Below are 7,679 nucleotides of genomic sequence, written 5' to 3'. Positions count from 1 at the left end.
TAATGTAAGTATTAAAATTGGAGCAATCCAGAGGCAATTAGCATGGCCCCTGAGCAAAGATGACACACAAATTTGTGAGGTATTTCATGTTTTTGGATGTAACTGACCTTATTGTGGTCATGATTTTGTTATACATACATAAAAATCACTACTTGGTACACCATAAACTTACAAAATGTTATACGTCAATTTTAGCTCAACAAAGCCAGAAAACAAAAGAAAGCAAGTAAACAAGAAAGCAAGAAAGCAAGAAAAGGAAGGAAGGAAGGAAGGAAGGAAAGGAGGGAGGGAGGAAATAAAGAGAAAGGAAGGAAGGAAAGAGAAAAAAAGAGGAAGGAAGGGAGGCAGGGAGGGACAAAGGGAGGGAGGAAAGAAGAAAGAAAACTTAAGAGGGAGGTGACACAATTACCACTCTCAAGGGACCTGCTCGAAGATTTGGAGAGGTGAGCTCACAAATGGACCTGAAATACTGCAAGGACGGCATGAGAAAGAATAGAGTTCAGGGCCCACAGACTGATTCCGAAGTGAAATGCTATGAAAGGAGAGAGAATCCACCCAGGCTGTGAGTGTCCCACAAGACTGGCTGTTACAAAGGATGGAGCCCTATGATCCTATGTGAGTTGCTGATATAAGGGGAGTGTGTAGACTTGCCCAGACTCCAACCAAGAGGGAGGAAGAGTGAAGTGGTTCTGTCCCTGGGGGCAGCAGGAAGCCCATTGCTCTGGGTGGGGGCGGGCAGGACCTCCCCATCATTCTTAAATTACTGATGAAATGGGATTGAGACTTTTTTCTTGAAATACTTTATCTGTGTTTGTGGTTAATAATATAGAAAATACAAATAAACAAGCAGAAGAAAATGTAAATCATGTGTATCCTCACCCACGGTACCACTATGTCCCACGCATCTTTCTCTACATGAGCACGGTTTTGCTAAATCACAATTTGCCAAAAAGAGCGTAGATTTGGGGCACGTTTATCTTAGTCTGTGCTATTGTTGGATGTGTTCAAAAGGCGCCCACTGACAGTGATTCTTCTTTTGTGTGCAGAGACTTGAAAAGAGTTCCCTTTTGGGAATAATGGCCGTTATTTGTCACCCATCGACCTGGAGGTCTTTGGATACATAAAGGCAAGCCCTCTACCTGCCAGGTAGGATGGCCTGTTACCGCCCATTTCACCTTCGTTTTCCATGGTGCGTGCCTGTGACATGGTGTGGGGCGTGCGGTTTATTTCAAATTCTTCTAAATAACCTCTCTGCCTCTCACTTAACCTCTTTAGTTCAAGAGTATTGAGCCCACAGCGGCAAGAAGAGGTAGAGGAGTAGCCATGTACACCCAGACATGGCCCCTGACCTCCAGGAAGCAGCCACCTTGGGAGAGGCGGCATGCGGATTAAAAACACCCTGGCAATACACAATTGAACACGCTCACAGGCTTGCACACTGTAAGGGCTGGAGAGGGACTGAGAAATAGCCTGGTCCCCCCACCCCAACTTTGACATTACAGAAGAGGAAACTGGTTCCAGAAACGGACTTGTCCAAATGCCTCTTGCAGAGCCCCAAAATGTCTGTTTCTGAGCCCTCATGTAATTTCTTAGCAGTTTCTGTGCCTTCTGTTTGGGACACATCAGACACATTTTTGGTGAGTTTGTAGTAAGTCACTGTGACTCACACCATCTTCCTCCAAAAGGCAAAATAACCCAGAGCAAGTCCAGGGCCTTCCTTGGCCCCAGAGCGTTGAATGGGGGCCAGTGACGTAAGTGCTGATCCCACCGGAGCTGGGACAGGAAGAGAACTCGGGGGCTGTTCTTCTGCAAAAGCCCGTCCCAGTGGAGTCACTGGGGTTTTATAAACCAAATGTCTTTACAGCTAAAATGAATAACCATGACCTCAGCCATCACACACGCAGCCTCTGCTGCTATACATTTAGCATCGCGGGGTCTGGGTGGTGTCCTGTAAATAACCCACGTCTGGGGCACATGTTGGGGAGGAGCTACCATCAGGAAGGGTTCTCGTTGGAGGCCAGAGACCGGAGCCCGTGAGCCCCACCGTCATCTGTTAGCAATTTCTCGCTCCCATTAAAGCCAGACGCTGGATCTGTTTGCGTCGTCCAGACCATCACAGGGGATTCATTTTTACAGCTTGGACTCGGGTCTCCGAACCACATCAGTTACAGCCCTTGGTGTTGCCAGTGGGGGGTTGTGAGATGAAATGAGGACAGCCTTATTGGGAACAGTTCACAGATTGTGCGGAGATGAATCCTGCGTTATGGTGAGAACAGAGGAGGGAAAAACATCGAGATTCTAGGCAAATCAACCCCCAAAATATGATGCCTAATCACGATCAGCAAATCATTGCATTGTGGAGTTTAGGCTGCATTCAAACCTAACTTTATGAGGGTCGGGCAACAGAGACCGAGGACCCGAATTTAAGGAGTAACTTCCAGAGTTACAGAAACAACATGCCATTATTATTAATTGTATTAGTATTAATTACAGCATATGAAAATTGAGTTGTTATTAACTAGCCTCATGGAAACTATAAAGCACACAGTGGACCAGCCAGAGAAGAAACCTGGAGTTTGTCCTGGGTCTTCCATGAATTTCTCGGTGATCTTGAGTACGTCACGGGCATGGAGCCTCAGTTTCCTCTTCTGTCAGATGAAGGGTTTAGATGATCCAAATTTCCCTCCATTCCTAACTAGGACTCGGATTCTAAGCACCTTTAGGAGGTGTGGAAATAAATTGTCAGCAGAAAAAGTCATGCCTGACCTGAGAAATCATCGTACCTTAGCTGCAGGCGCTGCTGGGCTGAAAGACACCAAAGCCTCTTAGACAGAAAGGCCAGTGCCTTCCCAGAGTCCACAGTCTAAGACAGCCATGATCGCAGCCACGGGAATTTGGGTCCTCACCACAAAACCCTCCACCCTGGAGGCCACTAAACAGCTATGAGACTGCAGGCTCTCCAGCCTCTTGGCAACCATGTCCTGCCTTCCAGGGAACACCCCTCCCCCAGGAGAAGAGCCAAGGTTATGCCCTGGGACAGGTACCCTGGAAAGTATATGGAGAATAGTCTTCAGGGAACTCCCACACCTCACTGAACGGGCCTGACTTGGTCAAAGAACATCCCAGCCCCACAGGAGGCTCATCAACCACGACAATTCCACCAAATCCTGGGAGAAAAGGGACGTATGCAACCAAGAGTTTGCAGACTGTCTCCTCTCTTGCTCTCTTCTGTTTCCTGAGAGTGACTGATGGTGCCCTGGCCAGGAAGGGCCGCCGGGGAAGTCATTTCCTCCTCAAAGGCGCTTGACTCACCTCTGATTCACCTCGAGCGAGTCTGCTCAGAACCAGACAACGCGGGCAATTTTCCTGAGCTCTGATCTGTTGTAGTTCTTGACTCGAGGCCTCCATCACCCCACGTCATGTTGCTTGTGCAGGAAGCTGGGGGCTGGGGCCTGTGGGGCTGAGTCCTAAACCTGTTTCTCTGCTCTGAACTTGGTATGGTTCAGAAGGCGTCCTGCTCATCTCCAGCTTCTGGGCCAGGGGAACAGGAGGATAAGGCTGCCAGATTCACAGGGGCTTGGGGCCCAGCCACAGTCGGGACCAGGCCCCACCTGTCCTGAGCACACAGGAGACCAGGGGCACTTGGCAGTCACCAGCCTGGTCTTACAAAGGAGTCCGACAGCAGCTCTCACCAGGCTTGACATCCACGGAGTTCACATCCTAAGAAAAAAGCAGAGAGTATTTTCCACTTAAAAAGTCTTAATTGTCCACCAACCACATTTCTTCCAGACTTACTCCCAAGGCTTGGTGGAGGGACCTGCAGCTGGCAGCCTAGGAGAAAACAAGAAGACTCCATACCGTGCCATTTTTCTGAGTGTTGTGTGCCCAGGGACACACACACACATGTACATGTACAACTAGTAGGGACCATGCCTTAGCAGCCCCATCAGGATGGGCAAAGGGATCAATGACCAGAATGGTTTTGGCCAAGATAGAGCTGCCCCATGGGCTTCAGCTGGTGAGAGAGGAAGTGGCAACTCCACCTGCATCCCGTAGAGGACACTCTCAGCCTACACGGAGGTGACCTTCCTCTGCCCACTCACACCTGTCATTCCACCAATAATCACTGACTCTACAAGATGGACCCACATGGTTGACCTGCACCACGGCAACGGCCTGGGGCTGACCCCACCGTCTCTGTCAGACCGTGGTGGGGGGCTTTCCAGGAGGCACTGAACTCACAGCTGACGCCACTGAAAACAGGTGGGGCGGCAGGTGGTCACCTGAAGGAGGACAGACATGCTGGGGAGGAGCAGGTGTCTCTGCAGATTTGCCCGTTCCCGGGGGGCCTGAGCACAGGCAGGATGGGTGACCCAGGGGCTCTGCAGAAGCTCCCACAGACCCCGCTGATTCTCACAATCTGTGGATGATCCAGGAGCAGGCTTCTCCATGAACAAAATACATGGTGTGATCCGAGACAGGAGAGTGGCTATGGAGGAGAAGGGGGCTGGAGGACGGTCCTCATCCTCTGCTTGGGCATCAAGGGCAGCTGGTGAAGGGGAGGACACAGTGTCATCCTCACGGGACACGTGGAAATGTGAACCCTGGAGGGTTGCTCTTCCTGAATTTTCCCCTTTCGAATTCAAACTTTGTGCCTCAATGTCCCCTGAGTAAAAGCAGCAAGAATGAGAATAGGAACATCTATTGGCTACTCCGTGTGCACCAGGCACATTTATTATTAACTTTCTTAATCCCAAGGGAGGCAGGAGGTGGGTAGGAAGCAGAAATAGCCTGCACATTTCCCTGGCTTTTTGTGGTGGATGGGAGAGAGTCAGTGTCTTGAAGAAACTTACAGGGAGAAGAATCTGGCCTGTAAGAAAGGAACCAGTGGGGAGGAAGAAGGAATGAGAGAGAGGACTGCAGTCCCCAAGGGGGAGCCAGTGGGGCCCTGTACCCACACTCTTGGCCCTTCTTGGGGAGAGGGGCAGGTGGGAACAGGAGCAAGACCCTCCTCCAGCCTCAAGCCTGACGTGGAGGTGTGGGGCCAACTGGTAAGCAGTGAATATTTCAACGGCTCCTGTGTAGACTGGGCGTCAGGCCACAGGACCGTCCCCCAGGACTTTTGCTCTACTCAAGACCCTGGAATACGCCACAATCTTTGGATGGGGAAGCCCGGGAAGGATAGAGGTTAATTTTCCCAGCATCCTGGAGAAAGATGGGCGTGCGATCATATAATTACGTTGTTAATAGAAAGATAAAGTCGGCTGTTTCTTTTTGCACTCAGAGTCACATAAGCTACATTGTCTTTAAATTCCCAGCTCAACACTCAGCAATTCTTCAATGAATGTTTATTAAATGACTGTATGAGCCAGAGTTAAAAAGAGGGTTTAAGATGGATAGATCACAGACCAGTGGTTCTCAAAGTATGATACAGGGAACCCTGAGGGTGTCCAGGCTCTTTTTGTAATAATCCAAAGACATTAGTTGCTAGTTTCCCTCTCAGTCTCTCACTGTGGAGTTTCCACAGGCTACATAACGTGTGATATTGCAAACAATTGAGTGTAGAAGCAGATATAACAATCCCATGGTCTTCTATGAAGCCAGGCATGAAAACCACTTGCAAAATGGAGAATGATACCACTCTTTTCACTAATATTTTTTATTTTGGAAAACATAGTTATTACTCATAAAATATGTTGTGTTAATGTGCAATGAGTTTATTAATGTATTTTAATGAATTAATACATAATATATATTTTTAATTTCTCAGCTTTAACTTTTAACATAGGCATCCATCGATAGCTATAACCCAAATAAGCAAAAGCTCTTGGGCCCTCATTAATTTTTGAGAGTGAGGGTGGTCCCAAGAGCAGGTTCTTTGGGAACTGCTTTAACAGAACAGAGCAGGGGGGATGAGGTCGGGGCAGAGCTGGGGAACAGGAAGGCAGATTTGCAGCTGACTGTCGACCTCTCCAGGCTCATCCTCCAAATGAAGATGCTGGACCCATAGGCTCCATCCTTAACCGTCTCTGATTTCACAGGCAGAGGCAGAGATGGAAGCTCAAAAAAGCCAATGGGGCCCTCCCCAAAATTCTGTCTCCCTCGAGTGCACCATGGAAATGCCACAGGGTGGGTTCGAGGCTAAAAATAATTGCCCCAAGACCTGGGGGTCAGAGGGCTCCTCCCAGAGCCAGAAGGGGGGATGATGTCAGCGCCCAGGAGCCGGCAGCATTCCTGGCCGCTCAGGTCTGTGGGTGACTGCTCAGGAATCCACCATCCTTTTGTGCCTCCAGAATCTCCGTCTGAGCCCGGGGTGTGTGTGTGTGTGTGTGTGTGTGCGCGCGCGCGCGTGTGAAGTAATCCGATTCAGGCTCTAACAACGTCCTTTCATGGAAGCCCCGGTGGAGGAACAAAGCTCAGAGCCTTGTTTTTCAGACGGCCATGACTGCCCCCATGTTGGGGCCCCAGTGAGCAGAAGTGCTAAGGAGAGAGCGGGTGGTGATTCCAGCAGCCATGACATCTTTTCCTTTCTACCCCGTTCCTCGCCAGGGCTGGAGCCCACACTCCTTTGTGGGGTTATTGGAGAAATGCTCTGAAACACTGTTATAAATACCCACTAATAAATAAACACAAGTTATTTCTGAAATGTACCCAGGAATAGCCAACTGCCCAAATAACCAATGTTGTTCTTCAGATTCTGGGAAAAATAGAAATGTAGGCACGGTTTATTTTTCCATTGCCCAAAGCAGCAGCATTGTGCATATATGTTAATTTTAAGTTTCTGTTTCCATGCTTTTTTATCTTATCATCTTGTAGCTTGCAGCAAGAGAGAAGAAGGAGAGAAAGGAAGACAATGGGAAGGAAATAAAAAACAGAAGTGGGAAGGAAGATTCTACTCTTCTCTTCCAACTCTTTTGATAACATTCAGAAAAACAACATAGTCTAGGTTTTCATGCTTCCTTGACCCTGGTAGACATGAATGATAAAGACCCAAGATGGCGGGTGAGCCACAGAAGGATGTTATCAACTTCCAGATCCCAAAAGAATCAGAAAAAAAGAGAGAAATCTGGGAAAAAGAGAAAGGCCATGATAAAGACTGGGGTGACTTGAGGCATCAGAAAAGGAGTTTAAATGTAAGTAATAGAAAATAACTAGTATTTATTAAGCACCTGTGATCTACCTGTCATTTGACATGCGTTGTCTCATTTAATCACCGAAAAGCCTTTTCTCGTGTACAGATGAGGTAACGGCTCAAAGAGGTGGACTCATCTCTGAGTTCTCAGTGGTCTGGCTGGTGTACGGAGCCCTCGGCTTGTCCACTCACCACCACACCTCAGTCGTCTGCCTTTCCCGTCTGTCCCCGCTGGGTGGCAGAGAACCCCGTGAGGAGGGGACCCGGTGGTGGTCAGCCTTGCAGCTCCAGCCCCTGCACAGCGCTGACACCGAGGCGCCAGCACGACAGCAGATCCCAGTCAAGCGCTGCACTTGGCAACTAGGATGCGGTGCTGGAAACAAGAGGAACCCACGTCCTCACGTTGTCAGGGGGCTGAAGGGCCCAGCAGGGGGACCGCCCCAAAGGGCAGAGGTGGCACAACCCGCCTACGACCACCCCAACCCCGGGGGAGAAGGAGGTTGGGGTGCGGCCCTGTGTTGGGGGGGCTATGGCCGGGGGCTTTTCT

At 49.3% G+C, this 7,679-nt stretch overlaps 1 long non-coding RNA gene across 1 annotated transcript; it reads left to right on the top strand.

The window, feature by feature from the left end:
* Nucleotides 1-320: 320 nt before the first annotated feature.
* LOC307050806 lies at nucleotides 321-7,120 on the top strand. Its single transcript, XR_013810810.1, has 3 exons — nucleotides 321-615; nucleotides 1,047-1,146; nucleotides 6,817-7,120. It is a non-coding gene; the product is annotated as an uncharacterized lncRNA (long non-coding RNA).
* The last annotated feature ends 559 nt before the right edge of the window (nucleotides 7,121-7,679 follow it).

Source organism: Hyperoodon ampullatus, assembly GCF_949752795.1.
Source record: "Hyperoodon ampullatus genome assembly, chromosome: 3".
Lineage (NCBI taxonomy): Eukaryota > Metazoa > Chordata > Mammalia > Artiodactyla > Ziphiidae > Hyperoodon > Hyperoodon ampullatus.
The sequence above is the reverse complement of the archived record's forward strand: the minus strand, read 5'-3'. Positions and strand labels throughout refer to the sequence as shown.